The sequence below is a fragment of the Ammospiza nelsoni genome, chromosome 3 (genome assembly GCF_027579445.1).
Source record: "Ammospiza nelsoni isolate bAmmNel1 chromosome 3, bAmmNel1.pri, whole genome shotgun sequence".
Taxonomy (NCBI): domain Eukaryota; kingdom Metazoa; phylum Chordata; class Aves; order Passeriformes; family Passerellidae; genus Ammospiza; species Ammospiza nelsoni.
This window is the reverse complement of record NC_080635.1, coordinates 47,171,733-47,195,693: the sequence shown is the minus strand read 5'-3', so window position 1 is coordinate 47,195,693 and position 23,961 is coordinate 47,171,733. Positions and strand designations below refer to the sequence as shown.

At 40.0% G+C, this 23,961-nt stretch overlaps 1 protein-coding gene across 1 annotated transcript in view; it reads left to right on the top strand.

The window, feature by feature from the left end:
• The window catches only part of RGS7 (regulator of G protein signaling 7), a 249,872-nt gene extending 227,510 nt beyond the window's left edge, over window positions 1-22,362 (top strand). Inside the window, exon 18 of the mRNA XM_059468138.1 lies at window positions 22,314-22,362. The gene's annotated coding sequence lies outside the window, so the exon portion shown is untranslated. The remainder of the gene's footprint in view (window positions 1-22,313) is intronic.
• Window positions 22,363-23,961: the final 1,599 nt, after the last annotated feature.

Sequence of the window (23,961 nt, the reverse complement as noted above, 5' to 3'; positions counted from 1 at the left end):
GACTGCAGATCTTGGCTATGTCCTGATAAAGTCAACAGAAAGGTTTTCCCTGGAATTTCAGATGTGTTTCCATATTGGTTTTTCTTTCCACTCCTCTCCTTTTATTTCTTGACGCATGGCTGGCCGATTTAGACAAACATTTTCAGAACAACTTGTCCTCAGCTGACTAAACTGGTAAATAACAGATAAATATAGTTTCAATTGGGAACAGCTTTCTGGCAAAGGATGGAGAACAGCACTAAAGAAGAATTTTTCTCACCTTGAGTCATGGGACCTGGTTGGTTAAATTAAAACCATTTACTTAACCTGCATGTAGAACGCGCAAACAACAGAAATATCCTTTACTTGTACAGATGCCTACCGTACCCTTGTTGTTGTGAAACACAAATAGACCATTTTTCTTTCTTTCTTTGAATCCAAAGCAGCAAAAAACCAAATGTATGTATTTAAGCAAAGGCCCAGGCTTATTTTTTCAGTCATTCTTTTTTTTTACCCACCACCTAGAAGGCTCTGTCATAAGCTCCAAGATTCAACATATAATGATAGAATTATAAATTCTTTGATGTCCTAAGGCCAGCTACCTCCCATCATAACTCAATCTTCCTGCTACGCATTACTGTCTTCTTATCAAAGTGCACTTCACCGAGCACACAAAAGGGATGCTGCTATATTTGTTAAGATGATAATTCGCCTATTTGCTATGAAGCATACAGAGGACTTCTATATATATTTTTATATGTGTTTATTCATTCAGAGGGGCTAGAAATCTAGATATTACAGTGCTTTTGATATATAGAGAGAAAATAAAAAAACAATTCACAATAGTAAGTCATTGTATTTTGAAATTTATTGTAATAAATTATAGCAATAGTTCACACAACCCAGCTATTATCTCAGATTGTCTCTCTCTGCAGAATCACAAAAACAATCTGAGTCATCCTGACTTGATTCATGTTCAGTTCCTTTTTGGGAAGACTTCCCTCACCATCAGGCCACCTCGCCTGGTAGCATTTTTTTTTCTGTGAAAGCTCAAGTTCTTTACAACAGTCCCACAGCCTATGTTGGGTTCTGCAGAATGAATCATGGAAAATATGCATCCCTGCTTGTTTGCAGCTGGTTATTTTTTGCTGAGGTCCATGTGGAAGGAGAACTATGCAACTTTTTCCTCCATGATACGTGTCGTTTTAACACTCTGATAGGAATGGATTAATAGAGACTTACCAAACATATCAAAAGATGTTCAGCATTTCAAAGAGGGAAAAGAAGAGGAGCTGACATGCAGAACCAAGGTTGAGTATCAGCCATTTTCAGAAAGAAAGTTAATTTATCTTTATGAATAAAGCAAGGCACAACAGATTTTTTTTCCCTTTTCCTCCCAGGGTCTTTTTCATGGCCTGTCACTAAATTATTGTGAACATTTTATTTATATTTGCTGTGGCTTTCATTTCACCTATATATGTTATATGAGTTGGTACATGCAGAATATATTATTTTAATTAGTTCATGGAGCTGATTAATTAATAACTTGATCCTCTTACCTGAAAAGCATGACAGGAGCTCAGAAAATTACTTGCACTTGCTACCCTTCCTTGCATTATTTGAGAGAGACCTCTCTGAGCTGAAAATGCAGCACAGTAACTTTATATAATACCTTAGACATGAAGTGAATAATAATGTGTGACTTCAGGGAAATGAAGGTATGCAGAGTACCAATGACACTGGCTAATATTTCTGCAGTTGAACAGTTCAGCAGTGAGCAGCCTTGCTTCTGACAGTGTCCTGAAAAAATATGGTACAAATTTTACTATTAAAATCATCACTGAAAACATGACAATCATTACGAAGATTTCCAGATTCCTCCATCTAAAATGAGAACTGAAGGAACTTTAGAAGCAAAAAGTTGAAGTGTTTGATAATGTGAAGTTGTATGACTGAACAATTGTTATTTATCTGCTGAAGAAAAGTGAAGTCAGGTGCAGAGAGACAAGTTGTAGGGGCTGTATGAGCTGTATGTGGGGAGAACGCATCACCAGGGGTCAATGGGCTTAAACTGGATATGGATATATAAACTGGTTCATATCCAGGGCATAAACTGGGTGTCAACTCCAGGCACAAAACTGGTTGGGAACTAATGTAAACCCTGGGAATATGCATTTTTGGCATGAAGTCCTGATTTCCTCTGTATGTGTGTTGAGCTCTGAAGTACGGCGTTTGCTTCAGGCACTCTTAAAGATTGTTCTGAGACCAACTAAAAGGCTTGAAAGCATCTTTGGATAGAAGTGGTAGGTGTGCAATCATTTAAGCATGCCAAGAAAAAGTTTAAGGATTTTGGTTGTAGATGGTAAGTATTTACTTCAGGACTAATGCTCTTCCAATCTAGCAAGAAAAGATATAAAAAGACCTTGTGGCTGGAGCTGGACAAATACACAGGATGAAAAGGCTACACATTTCGCCAGGGAAATACTTAGCTACTGGTGTGGATTGCAAGAGATTATTGTGGCTTTTCTACCATTAGCAATTTTTAAATCAAGAATAGATGTTGTTGGGTTTTTTAAATCTAAAAGATTTACTCAAGTTTAAACTGGATGAAATTCAAGGATGTCCTGTGTCCTAAATTATGTGGTTAGGTGACCACACAGTGACTCCTGGTTTTATAATCTGAAAATCCTATTGCTCTGACAAATAGGGCTGGAGGAGCTTTCACTGAGACTGATGCCTTGGATTCATGGATGCGCACTGTGTTTTCTGGGGTCAGCGCTCACCTTTCTTCCTTCTGAACCAGCTGAGCACTGACTGTCCAGGCTGCAGAACTGCACTAAGCAGACCTGTCCTGCCTAGCCCAGGGATGCTCCTTTTTCACTTATTTCTCTCCTCCCAGGCTGGAAGCCCACATTCCTTTTTCCGAGGAGCCAGGAGCCACCTTGAACCGGGGAACTTCTGTAGCGCTTTGAGAGTAACCATTCACAAAGACCTTACAGCTCTGAACTACAGCACGCACAAAGAACACTTTTTTTCTAACAACTACAAAATGCTGCAATAAGCTTTGCTCCAATGAAACCTCTATTAATGGTAGTGGAGATTGGTATGCCAGTGACTAAGGATTTGACTATCAGATAATTGCAATTATATGTTCTTTCCAGAACAACTTGCATTATTTAGGAAGAAAAACAAACTCCAAGCAAGCTGGTCAGAGGTTTTGAAATATTCAGATGCAGAGCTCCAAGCTTTAGCCACTGGGGTACAGTCCACAGTGCTACTAAGCAGGCAATAGGCTCAGGATTTATTTCAGTGACTGAACTTACAAATACAGAAAGTTCACAGAAAAGCCTGCTGTTGTGAACTTTCAACCAGCATTTGCACACTAAGAATCCATAGATTACTTATATAAGAAATGGATGCATATCTGTCCAAATGTTTAATAAAGATACTATGTGAGAAGCATGTAACAAGTAATTTTCCTCTGCAGTAACAATATATTTTTTGCATTGTATACAGGATAGTCACAATAGCAGTTTCAATCTTTTGAAGCTTCTATGTTCAGAAGATGATATTTTGACAACAATTATACCCAAAATGCAGGTATTAGAATAAGAATTTTCAGGTCAGATGAGACTAAAATTTGGTAATGACTGAATTCTCTTTAATTGTTATATGCACCATTTAAACAAGACCTTGATACTTAAAAGTAAACTGAACTGTGCAGTATGATCCAGTAAAACCTGTTTTTATAAGTGCTCTTTGTACCCTGGAAGACATGGGGATGGTGACACTATTGATTTTCAAAGGCCAGCTCACCTGTTTCTGGTTACTTTGGCTAATGGAGTGTGCATGGCCTGGAAGGGAGAGCCCTGTTTGGCCACAGTTGCCATGCACCTTTGCCTGCTCTCTCTGGCTCCCCTGTGAAGCACTCATCAAGTGCACATGAGTTACATCCACACCAGCACAGCCATGGTGATTTTCATTTCCCCGTTGCTCCCAGAGGCATGAACACGAGCTCCAGCCCCAGGCTGACACTTACTGCGCTATTGCCAGCACAGCTGGCTCCAGGTCTGGAAGTCTGGTAAGATGAGTTGTAAGTCCTGTTTCTTCCACGTGCACTCATGTTCCAGTTGCAACTCAAATATATTAAAGCGGTTTTCTCTCTCTAAATGTATCTTCAAATATCTGCGTTTCAGATTTATGCTGTTGCCAATTCACTTTACATTTTGCATTATACCAAATGCCTGCTTTAACTGTGGATATTTGGGCTCGACAAGAACAGGAGGGAAGTGAGGAGAGGGAAGAGATTAAAATGAATTGTGGGTGTATTAGTAGGATTTCTAAACTTGGGTTTAGGTCTACTGAGTCTTTGGCAGCACAGTTTCTGTCTCAGAACTTTAGTGGTGGGTGCCTACCAAGATTGGGCAGTTCCCAGGCTGGGAGCCCATTCTGTCCCACTGGCACTAACCACACCTGGAGCATGAGGTCTGCTGTTCTGTTAGCACCAGTCTGCTCTCTCACCTTGTTTGCATCTTTTCACTAAAGCACACACAGGGAAAATGCTTGTTTTGAGTCTAGCTACTTCATCCTGAGAGGATGCAAAGATACTTGTTCTTCTTGCAGCCAAAGGACTCTCAAAGCCTTGCATTTTTGGAAGAGGTAAGTGACGAAGGAGATGGATCTGCAAAGGTAAGAAAGACCATTCCTCAGAGACAGAAATTACAGCACAACTCTTGTTAAGTTCCCAAGCTCCAGCTTTATGGATTACAGTGGAGAACCTCTGCCACACTAAATCCTGCTTTACTCCTGCTATCTGTATCAGGCAAGGAGATTCTACAGTACTTTCAAGATACCACTCCACAGGATACCACTCCATAGGATGCTATTAGAATAACAGAAGGTGAAGCCAGGTGATGAAAAACACATTTGTCAAGAGTTTGGTGTGACAGACATCCATTCCTGAGCTGTCATGTGCTCTAGTATCTGTTTTACATTCCTGCACAGGGTTTTGTAACAGTGAGAGGAAGTGGTCAATTCTTTCAAATTTGAGAGAGATGTGCTGGCACTGATTTCTGTGGCTGCAGTCATGTGTCAAGAGATTATTTGTGCTGGCACTGTGAGCTCGATACATGTCTACATTCTTGATACTTGAATCTCAAAAACTTCACTGGAAGAGATGCCAGTAAGCTGTTATTTCCTCTAAGTACCAGTTCTCCGTAGATATAATCATAGTAACAGCCGTCACATTTGTGCTAACACTGGCCGGCAAGGACTGAAATCTTGGCCCTGTTGAAATCTTTGGTAAAGATTTGGCTGAGAAGTGTAAATAGGTTTCCACACAAAAAAAAAGTATGGAAGGAAAAATAGATGTCTGTGTAACAACAGCAAAATGTTTTTTATTTTCAACATCCCCAATGTCAATGTTCTTACTCTATAAAAAGTTCAAATTTGTTTGTGCTGTAAGGAAACCTCCACAACAAAAGTTCATTCCTCATTTTCATATCTACCTCCAAAACAAAATTCCTGTCAGGGTTGTGTTTTAACCCAGATGGTGGCAGAACTACAGCCTGGCAAGATACCCGACTGCCCAATGAGGGGTGATGGGACAAGTCATATGCCAGCTGAATTCCTTCTGGTGAACAAAGGGATTTTGTTAATGTTCTTAAAAGCTGATGATGCCCCAGAGGGTATCCAGCCTTCGGACAGAAATTTTCATCTTTGCAAATGTGATCTAACAGGTGCCCTGTGTTAATCAAAACAAGTTTGTTCCTTGATTGGTTTTAATTGATTTTGGAAGCCAGCTCTGTAAAACAAATACCTGTGGCACCGAATATCTAAACCATGAAAAATACTGTGGAGCATCAGGTCCTCAACCTAATAGCCACAGGAAATTCCAGACTAAATGTTCCCAAAAGTTGAGTTGATCATGCCTCATCTTTTTGATGACCCTAAGAATTACTACTAACGTTACACAAGGATTCGAAAATGCTGCCAAAAATTAAAGGTTGAGATTTTCCCATTCTAGGCTCTTTACCTATTTCCTTTTTGATTTACCTTTTATTTACTCATGACGCTGATTTATTTTTGCTCAACATGGGCAGCGTGAGCAGCAGGAGCAACAGCAGATGGCAGCACCAAGCTGCTGGATCGGGGCTGTCGGCGCACACAAGGGGAAAACACGAACTGAGATTTTAACAAAAGTTTCTGGGAGTTTGCTTTCTGATCTCCTTCTTTTCTCCCATTCCTTTGGATTTATTTTGTTGTCTTCCGATTTTTCTACTCAGTATTGGTAAAATAAAGAGAAAAAAGAACAGCAGATGAGGAAAGTTGCTATGTCAGGTCATCCTGTATTGATTTAGAAGAAGATGGTAAGACCTGATGTGACCTGCTGAATGGATGACATGAGGTTATGGCCTAGCCTACCAGCACTTCACGTCCTATTAAACACTCCACAGGGGCAACATCTGGAGGGTTAAACAGCTGCTGGGTAATGCAATTTTAAATACCACTTCATCAAAGTAATAGACTCCACAGGACCCTCTTGGGATCTGCACACTGATGTGTTCCAGGCTTTGTGTGCTGCAGCCCTTTTGTGTAACACATTAAGGAGCCCCTGATAGCTCTCACTTTAGCAGAGTGATAGAACCGAGTTTTGCACATTCATCTACGGAACAACGCCTTGCTGAGCCTGGGATCAAACACATGGCCTTTATGGGGTTTCACTTTTTTGTTTTTTTCTTCCTCAAAGCTTGATATTTGGTGTACCCAAAATTACAGTAAGCTAAAGAAAAGATTTAAGAATAGATTTACTCTTGAGTCTATTTTACAGCAATATATGAGCTTCCAAAGGAGATCACATCCATGTTTTCTGTTCTCCAGGATAGTTACAGAGGAGCGAGCAAATCTCTGTTCTCAACATAACCAGCCAAGCTTTCAATCCGAATAACAAAAGGATTCCTCAGGCCCTTACCAGACCTGGCTCCTCTCCTTCATTCTTCAAATACAATCCCTATCTCCAGCAACACAAATCATGAAGGAAATGTGGTCTCCAATTTGGTCGACCACGGAGGCTGGTGCCACCACCTAAATCAACACACCTGACAGTAGGATGGTATGCAATTTTCCAAAATAGCTCCTTCCAGTTTTTTATAGCTGCTAAGCAACAATTAGGAGAAGTTCTGTTAAATAATTAATTAATCAATCGCTTTAGTCACATTGAATAATTAATCACTTTGAGATATGACAGCTCAATAACTTTTTCTATTGCCTGCTAATGCAACATTTGCTTTCTGATTCTGAATCCAGTGAAACCCTTAGCAAACACATATCCCTGCTCCTAGGCAGGCAGAATTTGGCAGCTGTCACTGATTGAACTTCGTCACTACCTGGAGCATATGGAAGGACACTTGGTGACTCCTTTCCAGGGAGAAAAGCATTGGGTAAAACCTGCAGTGAGCATGAGCCAGTATCCTTTGGCCCAAGTCCATTGAAAGACTTCAGTTCTTTCTGAGCGAGTACCTGCCTTTGGTGTTGTCTTTACTTGGACATCATTCTCTCTGCTATACTGCAATCACTTCAGATTAAAGGGCAGAGGAAAATTCCTCACTTACCTGCCATAGTTTTGGTTGAGGTATTCTGGGTAATTTTCTTTGTAATGCCTTTTAAAGAGGGATGTAGTCATAGAGGAGCAGGAGGAGTTATGAACCTGGCAATAGCCACCACTGCCATTTTATTTTTGTTATTGGGTACTTATAAACTTTGGGATGTTAGGAAAAGACCAGAGAAATGACTTGTTTTATCTCTTTCTCTACTGAGCTGTACAAAACAATCTTCAGCTACCATAATGTCAACAGAGGCAATGAACAGAGCCCTGAATTGTCTCTGAAGTATGTGCTGTAGCCTCACTTGACATCCTCCATGCCATTCCTGCACAAAGTATTTACACCAGTACTACCCACAGATGATTCTATTAGGTAACTATTCTTTGGAAATTGTAACATTTTTGAATGCACATATATGAAAGATGCCCTCTTCTCACTAAACTGGTTTGTGGCCTATGCTTTAGAAACAGAATCTATTAACACTGCAGGCATATGAGCTACTGTAATTTACTTACCGAAGTTATTTTCCCTCACTCATTACTGCTGAGGGCACCACGGCTGCCCTCCATCTGTGGAGAGGTCTTCATAAGAAAATGGGGAGCAGTAGGGAAACAGCATGGATTCTCCAAAGAATGCATTAGTTTATATATTTATTTCAAATGTCTTTCATGTCTTGGCTTTGTGCATCTTTTCCAAGAAGCAAATGTTTCACAGATGGAAAGAAGCAATTTTCAGTTGTAAAAATTCTAAACAGTTCAGGTGAAATGAAAAACAGAGCTTCCTGGAGACATACCAGCTTTTTCTTTTTATTCATTTTTTCTTTGCCCCAGCCTCACTTTGATTGTAAAAATATTCACCCACCTCCAGACTTTATAGCATGAGAAATGCCCTTCCTGGGGTCTAATCTATGCCTGAGGTATCACTGCAGGTCGATCAGAAAGGAAGGCTCCTATTTCCACACAGACTTTACACATCTGCTCTGATTCTCTGCAGGGTGGATCCTCAGTAACCCTGCAGCAAAAATTGAGTCTTGTATAAACCAAGCTTATACTGGCATAGCTCCTCCTCTTCTACGTTGTGATCAGGAAGAGGTCTAATTTGTCCACTGATACTCTGTTTTCTGTCAGTTAAAAAGGTTTGGTAGTGAAATTAGGGGAAAAGATCACAGTCAATTGGTGAGAAAGAGTAATGAGCTTATTTTTGGATTCCTCCTGCTGATAAAACCTTTAAGGATTTATGGCAGATCAAATTAGCAGGAGCTTTAGTAGATAGCCTCATAACCTTTGGATAGCCAACACTGCCTATGAGGCAGTTAAATCTACTGCACACTCCCCACGGGGAGCTTAATTCATCCTCCAGGACATCTGCCTTGGAGCCAGACACCCATAGCCAGACTCTTACACATCCAGGGCCTCCCATGTGGAGACTGAGGCCCAGCAGTGGACAAAAGAGTGCCTGCCTAGCGCTGCTGGTGGCCATGAGGGTGGAGCTGGAGCAATCCCCTCATGGGGCAGGCGTCTGCAATGAGCAGAACAAGCACAGGGCACCGGAGCATCTCCTGGGTGCTGGGGGGTGGGTCCAGTTCCATGGGCTCTAAATCGTTTGGGACACTTAGGATCAGAGACTAATAAAAGCAGAGAAGGTGGCCTGTGATTGTAGGCTGCTGCCACGTCTTGGGGAAGGCAGGTCTGACACGCACTAATGCCTAAAGCTCAGCCACTGGCGCCCTTTGGATATTGCAATGGATTTTACAACGCACATTTGACAAACATGCCGTGCGAGGGCCTGCAGGAAGAGAGTGAAACACTCAGCAGTGGGTGCTGAATCAGGGTCTGAGCGTGTAATCCAAGGCTATTTGCTATAAAGTCTAGGACATTCCCTTAAAAATGTTGAGTTGTGCAGGAAATATCTGGTTACTTGTGTAACTGTTTGCAAGATACACAAACTCATCAGGCTCTGACTCCTATGTCTTATGACAATAATGCATTTTCTTCCAGACATGTTCACTTGCATATCTGATACACATACTGCTCAGCCAAAATGACTTGTTAGTGATTTATTTGGAATATCCAGCCTTTACCATATGACATCACCTCCTCAACTTGATGAAAAAAAGATTTAGAGTGAATTCTTCCCATTAAAAATAATGGGGCAATAGGTTTCTTGATGCCAATATTTACTGATATCAAAGAAAAATATTGTCTTGGTTATTTGTCTTAATTTAGCTCAAGCAGTACACAAAGCACAGTGTACAAAAACAATATGTTCCTTCTTCTAAACCAGATCATCACTTACTAATTGCTATATGATTTTAATGAAAACAGAGGCATGGTTCAGTTATGCTTCATAAAAATTATCTCACTATATTTGTTTCTTTTCTTACCCAGATTGATAGAGAGGCCACGTAAAATTACTTTCTATATCTGCCTTTACACAGAACCTCAGAAAGATTGCTTTTAAACTGTGCATTATACAAAATACCGGAGAATGAGACCCAGATCCTTTGCTAAGTTATGTAAGAAACAGTTACATTATGTATATGTAATTGTATATATACAGGTAATAAAATATGTACTCTGTGTCTGTGTGTGCCCACACATATAGAATTAATTTTTATACTTTAATTAAAGCTTGTGGATCTCAATGATGTTTGAACATTCCTAAAATTCAGGTGTTGTATTTGGATACATTTTGCACAGACCATTCAATATATTTAAATCCAATATAAAATCCAACCTAACGCTAGGGCAAGTTCATGTGAGAACTGATATGCTCAGAGAGAATGCTTTGCTTAGGAGCATGGACCCGGATGCAGACAGAGCCGTGCCTTACCTTCTTGTGACTTTTGTCCTGTTTAGAAACTCACATGGAATCCCAAATGTTGCAAGCTCAGATAAAACATCAGAGAAAAATAATTTCAAGGACAGACATGTGAATAGCTAAAAGACTTTGTAAGAACTAGTCTGCTTCCAGCACACCAGAATAAGAAGGCTTGAGCCCAGATTTTTTACTGAGGACTCTAGGAGACATTTGATGATGAATGAAACTGCCCCTTCTCTGTTGCCTTTCCATTGCTTAAGAAACCTTTTTCAGAAGTTACTAATGCATTTTTCTCAGACCTTTCTACCACAGCACGACTCATTTACAGGCATTCAGCAGATCTTTGCTTTCCTCTACATTGGGAAATTTCTCTTCCTGCCTCCTCTTGAGCAGTTCCCATTCCAAGCTCCACACCAGGGGTGTGGTGCAATGGCAACCATGTTCTGTCAGTGACAAGCACATCAAAACCCATGAATTGGTGTCTCCTGGACTTTAGTGACTGTAAACAAGCCCAAACCCTGCCACACATGCAAAATTAACTTTTAGCCATAGCTCACACACTGCTACTTTAGGGAAGGAGGAGAGAGGATTTCTGCCTGGTTGCCACTAGATGGAGTGAAGCCAAAACTGTATATTTTATTAGGCTTGTGATGGAAACACAATCTTTCCCTACATAGGTTTGGGGTTTTTGTTGTTTGGGTTTTTTTCTTAAATAAGTCTATTAAGCTGAGAACCAAGCCTGTCTGGTTCTGGACTGAGGGAGCCCTGTTAATGTTAGTGTGCTGCTCTGATTTGTAACTTGGGTTCATGCAAAGTATTGATAACACATGGACTTTCCATGCTGTACACCAGAGAACTGAAGTAAAAATTTTCAAATTACTTTCCTTTCTTTGTCTTCCAGCACCCAATTCAGATGAGTAAATAAGGAGTTTTAGCTGTGGAGAGAGTCCTTGTGCTGCGACTACAGATGCACACAGGTTCTATCTTTGGGCTTCTAAGGCAGATCATTAATACCTGGTGGTGCTGGCAACCTTCAAAGAGTTTAAGCAATAGTCCATCTTTCCTTTTCCTCTTTCACTCTGTTAGCCTACCTTTTGCACTTGTCCATGTGCATCTAAACTCCCATACTCTGCTCAACTAATTACATGCTCATAACACATAGGGAAATCACAAGATATTTCTTCTTGGTGTGTAGTATATTATCAATAACTGTTTTCATAGCACAGCTGGTACTCCCTGATGTGCTCAGCATTGTTCTACTCCATCTAGGGGAGCTTGATTCTTGTTTTAAATGGTAGATGACAATAAGGTCACAGCTATGGTTTTTCAAAATCTAGTACACACAGATGTGTACTTTGAAAAGTGCAGTGCAGTTTGAATGGCGAGCATACCCACATAAAATTCATTACACTGTTGTTTTTTAATTATACCAAATCTGCATATGCCTGAAACACTTGAAGTCCCTGAAAGCCCAAGGGTGTTTTAGGAACTGTTTTGCTTAGAGAATAGAATAGAATAGAATAGAATAGAATAGAATAGAATAGAATAGAATAGAATAGAATAGAACTACTTGAGTTGGAAGGGACCTACAATGATCCTGTAGTCTGATCCATCAGATCCATCAGCCTGACCAAGGGCTGACCAAGTTTAACACATGTTCACGGCATTGTCCAAATGCCTCTTTAAGGCACTGAAAGGGTTTGGGCATTGAACACTACTCTAGGAAGCCTATTCCAGTATTTGACCACCCCCTCCATATCTACTAAACTCCTAAGAACATTTATTTCATCCTACATTTTATTTGGCAAGAAAGTAAGCAATTTTTTCATACTCTTCCTTGAATCTGAATTATAAGCTATTTTTTCACCCTTACTCCTTCTGAAACAGGAAATATTACTATTTTACGAACTTTGAAGGCCTTCTGTTAAGCAAATGAAAACCTTGCAGATCTCTGCTACTGCTAATACTCTTCCAGATGAGGCTGCTTGGATGTTACTTCTTTTCCACCAAGTGAGGCTCCTTTTTACAGAACTCAGTGATGAAATGATTTAAGACAATAGCTGCTCAGAAATCCAAATACATCTCATCAAGAGCCTTTTAAAAGAAAATTTTGTTGAGGAATGTTTCTGCTTGAAAAATAATCTTGTATTTTCTCCAGGAAGTTTTGAACACATTCAGGAAAAAATAGAAACTTTGAAACATTAATATTTATACTTTAAATATTCTGTTACTGTATTTTTCATATATTTAGGAAAGCAATGAAATTACTAATCATAACAGAATAAGAGATTATAAATATGATTATTATTAATTGATGGATATTTTGACTCTAAACATAATTTTGTTTGAGATTTTGAAACGGGTTAGTGGAAATTACAGAACAGCAAAAAACCCTGACATTTCAATGTAGAGTGCATCAATTTGAAACCAAACCACTGTTTCTGTCTGAAAGAGTTTTTCAACCACTTTCAGAGAGCTCCCCATGCCAAAGGCTCACCTCCCCATGTTGTGCATGCACACTTTCAAGTCTGCCAGCGTTTAATAATGAGGGACAGATTGTGAGATCTCAGTTGTGCAAGCAAAGCTGATTTTTTCCATTCCAAGACTGGAATTGAAGTGAATCAGGGCAAGAGCCAGACATTCTCATCATGGACAGGAGAAGAAGAATGGGCAGGAGTATAGAACAGAAAGGGACAAAGAAATGCTCTAGCAGCCCAGGCTTGCTGCTTCTGGGACTTCCAGGGGGAAAGGGAAACTGAGCATGGCTGGGCTGCTTCCAGCTAGGATTCTGACAACTTCCCACATCCCAGCTCTTCCTTCAGCAAAGCGGTGGAAACATCCCTCTGGCACACACAGTCTGTTTTCTAACCAAAAGGCATGACTTTCTAGGCAACCAAATTTTTCTAAGCTACTTTTTGAGCTGGATACAGCTGTCATATCATGACTTCCCAGTTAGGAGTATGGCAAGGCTGTCCCAAGTGCTACAGGACATTTTGATGCAAAAAATAAAGGGTTCATTGACCTTTCTTCACTAATGATTTTCTGATTATCTCCCTCTTCCTTGAAAATCCTGCTAGAGTATCGGTTCAACATTACATGTTACAAACATCAGATACATTAATAGCTCTTGAAATTAGCATAGGATTTCTTTCAGGGCTCTCACACACCTTCTAACTATTCCTCATCCTGTCTTCTTCACAATAGCTGGCACCACTGCATTAAAAATGTGCTACAAAGAAGTTTATGATTATTTGTTGCTTTGATGAAACACTGACTGTACCCATTAATATCCATATAAATTTCTAACCTGCATGAGTGAGGGTATCTACAACTAATTAACTTCACTTTCTTAAAAATCACATCAAATACAAAAGACTTTGTGAGATTTTTTGATACTCAGTGGAGAGAAAGAAGCATGTTTATAGGGCAAATAATTTCTTCTGATGCCATAGATGAGGCTATGATACCAGTTACTCAAGGGGTATCTTTTTCCTTCTGCCAGTCACAAAAGGGCACGTAGGTGAATAACTTAAAGTTGATAATTATTACTTTAGAAGGTAAAATTGCATCAGATGAATCCCAACAACCATGTTGTAACTTTATCTTGCAGTGAAAAACAAGGATTTGGCAAGCAAAAACCTCTGTATTAGAATATAGCTATGTATATGCTTATGTATATATATTTAAATAATAATGTGTCTATCCAAACCCCATAAATGAACCACTATATTATTCTAATAATATTCTAATAATATAGTGATTCTTTGCATCAACTAGGTTCTTTCCTCTTTCACCTACCTTTCTATCTCTTCATAGTCTGGAAGATATCGCTATCTAAATACTCGGTATGAGGTCCTAAATTTTAACTTATTGAAGAAAAACTATTTGGAAACATCTCACTCTCTTAATTGCATATTGTTTGGCAATATTCTGTAGTGCAAAAAGGGTTTTTAAATTAGGTTGCTTCCTGTAACTCACTTCCTGAAACTCATCTTGCAAGCCTCAAGTCTTTATGTCGTTTTGCAGAGTGAAATACCATTTCATTCTGAGGCTGTAAAGAAAATTGCTTCCTTCACCACTGTTCAGGCAGGATCACCAAGCAGAGGGGAGAAGGGATCCTGCTGGGGGCTGCACTGGCAGTGCCCGAGGTCAGGGAAGGGGAAAGTGGGCGGCCGCAGCTCGTGTGCGCGCGGTGTTTGCTCCCAGCGCGCTCGTGCCTGGGAGCGCAGCAGCCACAGCCTGCGCTCAGGACGGACACAGCTCTGGCAGCGTGTCCTTGCCATTCAAACCTGCTATTCAGCCTGCCCAGAGCTAGGCCTGTCCTTAGGCACGAAGGAAAATTATGCCAGTGAAAGCAATTCTTTTTGATATGGAAAAAACGTCAGAAGGGGCTCAGATAAGATTAGAAAAACAATTTCCTTTGCTGACCAAACACAAATTTTAAGCCAGGTCACCAAAGGTGAAATGTCACTACACCAAGTTATGTAGTTTTGACTTCCCAGTTAATCCTTATTTCAAGGTAATGAAACTTAACTGTCAGCTGGAATACCATGTCCAGCCCCAGTATCTACACCTTCAAAAGGATTGTGAAAATTTGGAAAGCATTCAGGAAACCACTTCAGGAATGCTTTGAGAACTCTTTAATCCAGCAGACAAAGGCATAACAAGATCCAGTGTCAGAAAGCTGTGTTTTGAAATATTCAGATTAAAATAAAGGTTATAAGAATTGTATAAGCAGGGAAGGACTTACTACATTATCCATCACTTCAAACTTTTGAATCTAGACTCCTTTATCTTATTAAAAAGATCATCATTTGCTTAGCTAGAACTATGGATTTGAGTTGAGAATTTCAAGATTTTTAAGATTCCTCTTGAGCCTTGATAAGCAATAAGTCAATGTGAAGTAAGGTACTTAACTTTCAAGCATTATGTCTCTTCTCTTCTCTCTTTGAGCATGTACTTAAAAGTTGGTACAATAGTAGCGTACCCAAAGGAAAACCCAAGCCAAGCTTTAGACAAACTTTGATCTTTGATTATTTTAAACTATGGTCTTTGATTCTTATAGAAGAAAAAATACATTGTGGTGGTTTTTGTTGTTTTCTTGGGTTTTTTTTGTTTGTTTGGTTTGTTCGGTTGGTTTTTTAGGAGGCTTGGTTTTGGAGTTTCTGGGTGGTGTTTTTTTGTTAGTTTGTTTGTGATTGTGTGTGTATGTGTGTGTGTGGTAGAGATGTGAATTATGATGCAATCTTAGACATATGTTCAAAGTACGGGGGAAGAGATAATGCTGCACTTAACAATTTGCTCTAGGACTCTTTCCACACTTATTCAAAGTTCACTTGCAAATTATAGACTCATCAGACTTGATCAGTATTTAGAGGCACTCAGCTATATTTTACCAAAACAATAGTCTTCAGACCATTCGTATTTTCTGTATTTGGCATTCTTATTGCAATGGGTACCTGGTATTGTTTATGCTACCTGAGTAACATAAATGACACCAGGAGTGGATGAGTGGTCTAACGCATCAAGCATGAGTACTTGTACATGTGTCTCATCCACAGAGGCTTCCTCTAGTGAAATTTCATTACTTAATCAGAATATGAAAAATTGCATAAGCAAAACTTTAATTATTTGAGGTCCTTAAAATATTCTCTGAGTTCTTTGCACCAGCCCAATGAACTTTCAGAGAAAAGTGGACTGATACATCAGAGAATTGTGATGTCCCCTTCTCTTTAACACATAATTTTTCTAGGTGCTATGCTGCATGTCCTTGTCTTTGTATGTAACTTTTCTAGGTGCTATGCTGCATGTCCTTGTCTTTGTATGTAACTTTGTAGTTGTCAAATCCTTCTGTGACCAGAGCTTTCGCAGACTTTTCCTTATGTCTGTTTTCCTCTCATCCTGAGCACTCCAATTCCAGATTCTTCCGTTCCCACAGGCCTTAGGTTTAGAAAATTATGCAAATTGTGAAAATTAGAAGGCATACGGGCAAGTCCCCTTGCTATTGCTACACTATGGAGCTTTGCTCATCTGAAGTTCATTTTTCCACTGCAGATGTCCAGGACACCTGAATGAAGCATATGATACTTTATGACACGAAGTAATTTTTTCACTGTGTGTACCCAGAGCGCTTCAGGAGCAGCAGAAGTTCTAACCTTTACCTCTGAATGTTTTTGAATTTCCTCGTGGTTAGAGGGAATAGCACTAAACCTGCCCTCTTACGTAACATTTAAGCAGACAGTGATGGTATTGAAAGCAAATCTGTAGACATGCTTATATATTCAGAAGTTTGTTTGTTTACTTCTAATTATGTAAGTTGGCTTGCTAGGAGCAACATACACCTTCCTTTTCAACTAAAGGATTCACGAGGTTGTTAAATGAAAGTACAGATCTAGGACTAAAACAAAAATAACTATGGTGTGCATTGCCTTCTGGTTTCCAGAATGATTCAAGTGGTCTAATCTTATTTCATTAGCCTGTGAATTTCTCCTTATTCCTACCCAGGCTTATCATCATATATAGAAAAGTGGATTATTCAGATCTTAAATAGCATGGCATGAAAAGAGAGTAAAGTACACATGGCAGTACTGTCATTTTTAACTTGCTTAAGATCCTTAAGTTCTTTGCAGTTGGAAGCTTTATAAATACTTGGTTGTAATCAAATACATCATTTAGAGAAAGTACACTGCTTTTCCACATGCAGCATCAAGCACTCATGACAACAGCTGCAGAGCCTGTAAAATAATCAACATACCTGCACTGCCTGGACTGCTCTGTGTTCCCTATGGATGAGCCCCTCCTGGTCCCTGCATAATTTACCATAAATTAAAATAGATAGTGTATTTCATCTCTGATTGATATCAAAATGGATAAGCATCTGTGTGAACAGCAATACGTCTCATTATCAAATCTTATAATCAAATTGAATAACTACTAAGTGATTGGTATAAAGCACCATCAAGTCCAACTCCTGGCCATGAACAGGACACCCCAGGAGTCACACCCTGTGCCTGAGAGCAGTGTCCAAACACTTCTCAGACTCCCTCAGGTTGGTGCTGTGATCACTCCTGGGAAGCCTGTTCCAGTGCCCATAGCTCTGGATAAAGAACCTTTTTCTAATATCTAATCCAAACCTCCCCTGACACAACTTCACACCCTTCCCTTGTGTTCTGTCCCTGGGCACCAGGGGGAAGAGATTGGTGCTTGCCCCTCAGCTTCCCCTTGCAAAGGAAGTTCTGCACTGCCATAGACCACAAAAGACCACAAATTCCCTCAATAGTTCTCTTGAATGTTAATAAAGGGCAGTTGATTTTTGAGAATGGACACTCATCTGCATTCATTTAGATTCTAGCTCAGCCTCCCAGAGGTGGCAGGCAAGCTGGGTTAGCAGCAAGCATTCTCATGGAAGTGAGGATGGCTGGAGCAGGAAGATGGCACACCTTGCTCCTAGAATTTGTGATAGAACTCTTCAGATGACAGATTTGCTCTTGAGATGTATTTTTCTTTTTTGGTAGTTCTGCTCTTTTATCAGTTTGAACCTGACATTGTATTTTTGTGGTAAAGGACATTGCTGGAATCCAAGAAATTCCTTGTCTCTTCAAGAAGAGGAAAAGACAAATCTTTATTTAATTTCTCCATAAATTGACTCTCTTTAAATATTATCTCTTTACATACATAATTTTTATTGCATAACACACAGTACTTGGGATCATGTTTTATTTAAAAGAAGACTTCATAGTGAATCCACCCACAACTGACAAAGATCTCTTAATAACTAACAAAAAATAAAGAAGGAACTGAAGGAGTTAAGAAACAATGTGCAAACAAAAATAACTATATATAGCTAACAATGTGCTATTAGTTACTGCACATATATTTCTCAAAGTTTAGATGGATAATTTAGTCAGAAATGGACAGACATAATGGTGTGACATTAGGAGCAAAGAGAAGGAAAGAATTCCAACAGTTACATAAAGTTGATAAATTAAGTATTAACTGTGCATAAATTTTACAGAACTGGCCAGGTAAATTAACACAACTTGGCAAAAATAATTCAATTCATGGTCAATTTGTACAATTAAAATAGGCTGGTGCTGTTCAAACTGATACATTTCACTTAAAAATACATATAAATATTCCTAGATTTCCAGCAAATAAAAGACTGCACTTATTCTGGCCCAATCTCAGTCCATTCTGTTTCATCCAACACAAGTGAATGGTTTTGTAGTGATACAATTTTTTTTTGTAATTCAGTTTTAATGGTCTCTGATCACATCTATTTATTTCCTATTATGAAAAAGTCTCTTAAGAAAATTACTTAGAATCATAAAATGTTAATGGTTGGAAGGGACCCTAAATATCATCTAGTCCCAACCTCCCCTGCCATGGGAAGGGACAGCTTTCACTAGAATATGTTCCCCAAGGTCTTGTCCTACCTGGTCTTAAACACTTGCCAGGGCTGGGGCATCCACAACCTTCCTGGGCAACCTGCTCTAGTATCTTATCACCCTCACTACAAAGAATTTCTTCACCATAGCTACCCTTTTTTTCTCTAATTTTGTTTGCAAATGTTACTCCTTGTTCCATCACTACAGTTCCTGGTGAAGAGTCCCTGGACAGTTTCCCTGCAGGCCCCTGCAGGCACTCGAAGGTTGATGTGAAGTCTCACACAACCTTCTCTTCTCCAGGATGAACAGCCCCAACTGTCTCATCCACCTTTTCAGGGGAGTTGCTCCAGTCCACTTAAAAACTTCATGGCCCTCCTTTGGACTTGCTCCAACTGTTCCATGTCCTTATGCTGGGGACACCTGAAGTGAATACAATACTCCAGGTGGGGTGTCACAAGAGCAAAGTAGAAGGGGAAAATCTCCTCCATCAGCCTGCTGAGCAGACTCCTTATGATGCAACCCAGGATTCCACTGGAGAATCTTTCTGGGTTGCCAGCACACACTGCTGGCTTATGTTGAGTTTGGCATCAACCATCACCCCCAAGTCCTTCTCCTCAGGGCTGCTCTCAATTACTTTTCTGCCCAGCCTGGAGGTGTTCCTGGGATTGCTAGGACCCAGGTGTAGGACCTTGCACTTTGCTTTGTTGATCTCAAAGAGTTTTGTATCAGCCCATCTCTCACGTGTGTCAAGGTCTCTCTGGATGGCATCCCTTCACTCCAGCATGTCCACTGCCACTCAGTGACACCACCCAGCTTGGTGCAGCAGTAAAATTGCTGAGGGTGCACTCAATCCCACTGCCCATGTTGCCAGCAAAGATGCTGAACATAAAGGGAGCAGGCACTATGTTTTCAAGGGCCTGCAGAGACAGCTATATGTGGCAAACATTACATTATAAGATATTCTGTGCTCTATCACCTCATCAACTAATTCAGAAGCTGCTTAGTATTATTTCTTCAGAACAATTAGCTGACATGTTCATAATGCATTTGAAATATTGAAGAGGATACTGTCTTTTGTTTGAACTGATGGTTTCAGTTAAATGCTTGTGTATTTCCCAAAACATCCAGTGCCAATCACTATCAGTGAGATATATTTAGGTTTAATTAAAATATCAAATTCAATAGTGCCATGTGATATTAATATAACAAGGAATATTAACTTCTGCCTTGTGTGATGCATATATTAAATTGTTATCACATGTACTCCATCCTCAACAAATCCTTGGCAGGATTCTTGTCACTTAAAATCTGCCCCGCTGATTTTGGAGCATCTTCTGCTGCGTGGGGTGAGGGTAGGCTCTGTTTGCTTTGGGCAGCTCCAACATCTTCCACAACCTTCTTGCTCTGTTGTAGTGAGGAAAAAAGTGCTTGTTAAGTTCAAAGGAGACATGACCTCAGTCATGGACAGCAATGGCTGCTTCAAGAGCAGTACCAGGGGAAAGCCTGAAGTACATAGAGAGCAAAAAAAGACGGAGCATTCCTTACAAGGTGTAACAGTAACAGCAGGCTGAGAATTGTCCTTTCCTCTTCTTCATAGTGGCTGGACATGAGATCCACAAGCAAGGACAATATGTTGCTTTTTGTGATTTTCTTCTCCTTTGCAACATGATGCAACTACTTAGGCTTCTTTAATCTCAGGGAAGTTCTGAATGATTTTTCCTCTGAAACACTAGAGATTTGAAACACTTCAAAAAGAAAGAAGCCAAAGATTCAAAAAGGAAGAAGCTTGGGCATGTTATATGGGGATACAATAACTACAGCTGGGCTATAGAACCAGATTTTGAGAGGAAAACCACCAGGAGATGAAGACCTAAAGTGAAGCAAGGATACACTAGCTGATGAAGCTGGAGACAAACTCTTCCCAAATTCTGAAACTTGAATTTTACTTTTTCTCCCTTTCAAGTTGCATGAACTTGTGCTGTTTGGGAGTAGAGGGAGACATCACACAAAAAGTACCACTTGTAAGAATCTCACTCAACACGTTTTCATGAAAGAAATTAACCAGAGACCCTGTTAATTACTCACAGTTCTTGGAAGAAGCTGCATTGGCTGCCTTCCTGGTTCCACACATATTGCCTTTATTAGGCGTTATACAGCAAGTGAATCATACATGACAGGGCTGGTCTGGCTCTAATATTCTGAGGTTATCTGGTCCTATTTAGTGGTGTTCCCTAGAGATCCAGATGTCCCCACAGCCCATCATGGCAGAGAAGAAGGAAGAGAACTCATCTCAAATGGGCTTCTGTTCTCTGCTACTCATCTCTCTTCTTTGTCTAGATAATATTGCAATCTAACCAGAGAAAATAGAATGGAGTGGAGATTAACTTGTGACTTCATTCATTCATACCATCCCAGCTTTTGGGAGGGTTGTCTGCTCTAAAACTATTGAGCATCATCAAAACAGGGAGGAACAATGTCTAAGGTTAATTTAGAGAAGGAGAACACCGGACTTCAGAGAGATTAACATTGTTTTTTCTTTTAATTGTCGCTGAAAGTTGTTACAAGCAAAAGTCTAGACTGGTCATAGAGTGAATGAAACAGAAAATGTGATGCTTTGGCACATGAGATCACTGCTTTCATTCTGGATTAGCAGTGTTTGAAGGATTCTCTGTAGCTCAGGTTCCTCAAGTTATTTTGAAGAATTGAAAGGTTTTGTAGTGTTCATGACTTTATGAATCACAGCTTTAAAGATAGTGTTGAGAGGCACTTCATCAGCCAAAGCTGGAATCATCCCCAGGGAAGAAAAAAATTTTCAATCATGGAGAAATTTTCTTCAGGCCCTGTGTAGACTAATCTTATTTAATCTGGTAAAGTGAATTTGTGAGCCTTCTGGAGACTTTTCAAGGGTAGATGTGTGAGGAGCCATTATTTCCTCCCAAAGAGCAAACAAAGCAGACACAACTTTCAACTACCTGAAAGCCTGAGTGCCTGGAGCACATAGATGGGGTCAGGGTATCTAGAGAGCTCAAACGAAATTTTGATGGGAATGAAGTGAAAGAAGCTAAAGAAATGTAATAACAGGTTTTTTTCCTTCTAAGGTGTATAAGGTGTGCACAGAGTAATTTAAATTTGAAGTCAGAACAAGGCAATACTAATAATGTTTCATTCATGATGACTGTGAAATACAGAGATGGCATTTTTGTCAGGAATGCATTTATCCATGTTAATGAAGTTCTTTATCGGGGGTTGTACGAAGTATTTACTCATGTTCTGGGATGGGATGTTGCCCTGTCTAGGTAGACACATATTTTAGAGTTGTTTTCCACATAGCAAAGATAAAGTACTGAAAAAAACAGGATCAAAATTACCACTGCTTAGAGTGCTTTCCTGGCTTACATCCACAATGCTAGAAAGAACTCCAAACTAAAAAACAGGTGCACTATGTCCAAAGGCATTTAGGTGCCTAATTGTCTGTGAAAACAGTACGAGCCGTTGAAGATCTTGACAAGTGTGATTTATCTTGCAGGGACGCCACATTCTCCTGCATTCTTGCATCTTCTCCTAAGCCACGACCCGACATTGCCCACACGACCTATCCCACCGGCGGCTCAGTTATCGTGCAGATAAGCTGTGTGCCAAATGTTCTGCGTCAACACTGGGATATCATGTTTTGTAATTCCCATTCAGAAAGGTGGCTTTGAACGGAAGTTATTAAGGAGCCACAAGTGGAATACTTGTGCTAAGTGAGTGTAGTTGGGGCGGGTCCGGCCACTGAAACGGAAGAAACTCAAGACCAGGAGTCAGTCACCAAGGACAGACCAGCCCAAGGCTCCAAATGGAAATGCACCCAGGAAAAATGAGAAATCATGGGTACCTCAAACCAAAGAGTAAATCAGAAGCAAGGTGAAGAAATCAAAGAGCCTGCACCTAAAGTTGCAGATAAACATGAACTAGGACTAGAACAAGGCAATGCAGGTTAGTTGAGAGGCAGGAACCACGAAGAAACAAAAGGGGTATTTGTAAGGCAGTGGGATCAGTTTGTGGGGCTGTATCTGAGTCAGAAATGGCATCCCTTGGACAGTCAGGGGTCTCAGGACAGCAGTCTTCCAGGAGAGTATTGAGCCAGATCCTGTCTGCAGAGCTTGACTGCTTACTCAGGGCCTAAGAGAGGAGGATATGTGTGTAACCTGACACAAATCACCTGTTTGTTCATTCAGTGCAGATATGTCAATATACAAACAGGAATAATTCATGTGATCACCAGCTGGGACCACCAGATTTCCCAGGTTTCTTCTTTTCTGATTTATGTAACTGTGGATTGTGTCTTGGGGCAGAAATGAGGTTGGGCTATGTGTCAGACAGTACCATCTCTCAAGCCTCCTTTGGCTCTGGGGCTGTGCTACAGCTCTTGGTGCTCTGCAGGCACTCCTGCCAGATGTGCTCACAGACCAAGACAAGCTCTGTGTTCAGGGCTGCAAAGCAGAACAGCTTCTGTAGTGGCGACGACAAAGATAGGGACCTTGCTGTGAAGGAGATGGGCACCAGTTGTTTGTGTTTTGTCTCAGTGTGAGACAAAAGACACGGATTACAATCATTCCTGAAGGGTGGCCACATCAGAAGTAGAATATTGTCATTAAATCTGTACATTAAAAGTAGGTATAGGCTCCAACATCTTGCTGAATTAATAGCTCTGTATTTGCCAGGGGACATTCTAAGGTTAGTCTGTTAGTTTAAGTACAGCATACAAAAGAAGTCAGGCACTCACAGTGGAGGAAAGAAGCAGCAATATCAATACTGCAAAATGTACTTTACAATGATATTGCTGGAGAAATGCTATCTGCAGAATATAACGATTTCAGTTTTTAAAATATAAACAAAAACCTGGATAAGTAACTATTTTTAATGGTATAAAATGCTAGTTTTAGACCACACCAAAGAATAAATATGCTGTGTATTTTCCCTGTCAGATCAAGACCCTTTGCAGTTCTCACTAACCAAACTGTAAAAAAAAAAAAAAAAAGTTGTTTAGAATCCAAAATATCTCAGTTTGCTTACTATTATATATGTGAAAGAAATATGTGTGAAAAACAATAATTGATCCAACAGAAAATGAAACATTTTTGGTTTAAAAATAAACCCCATGATGAGAAAATAAAAATTATTTATGAAGTCAA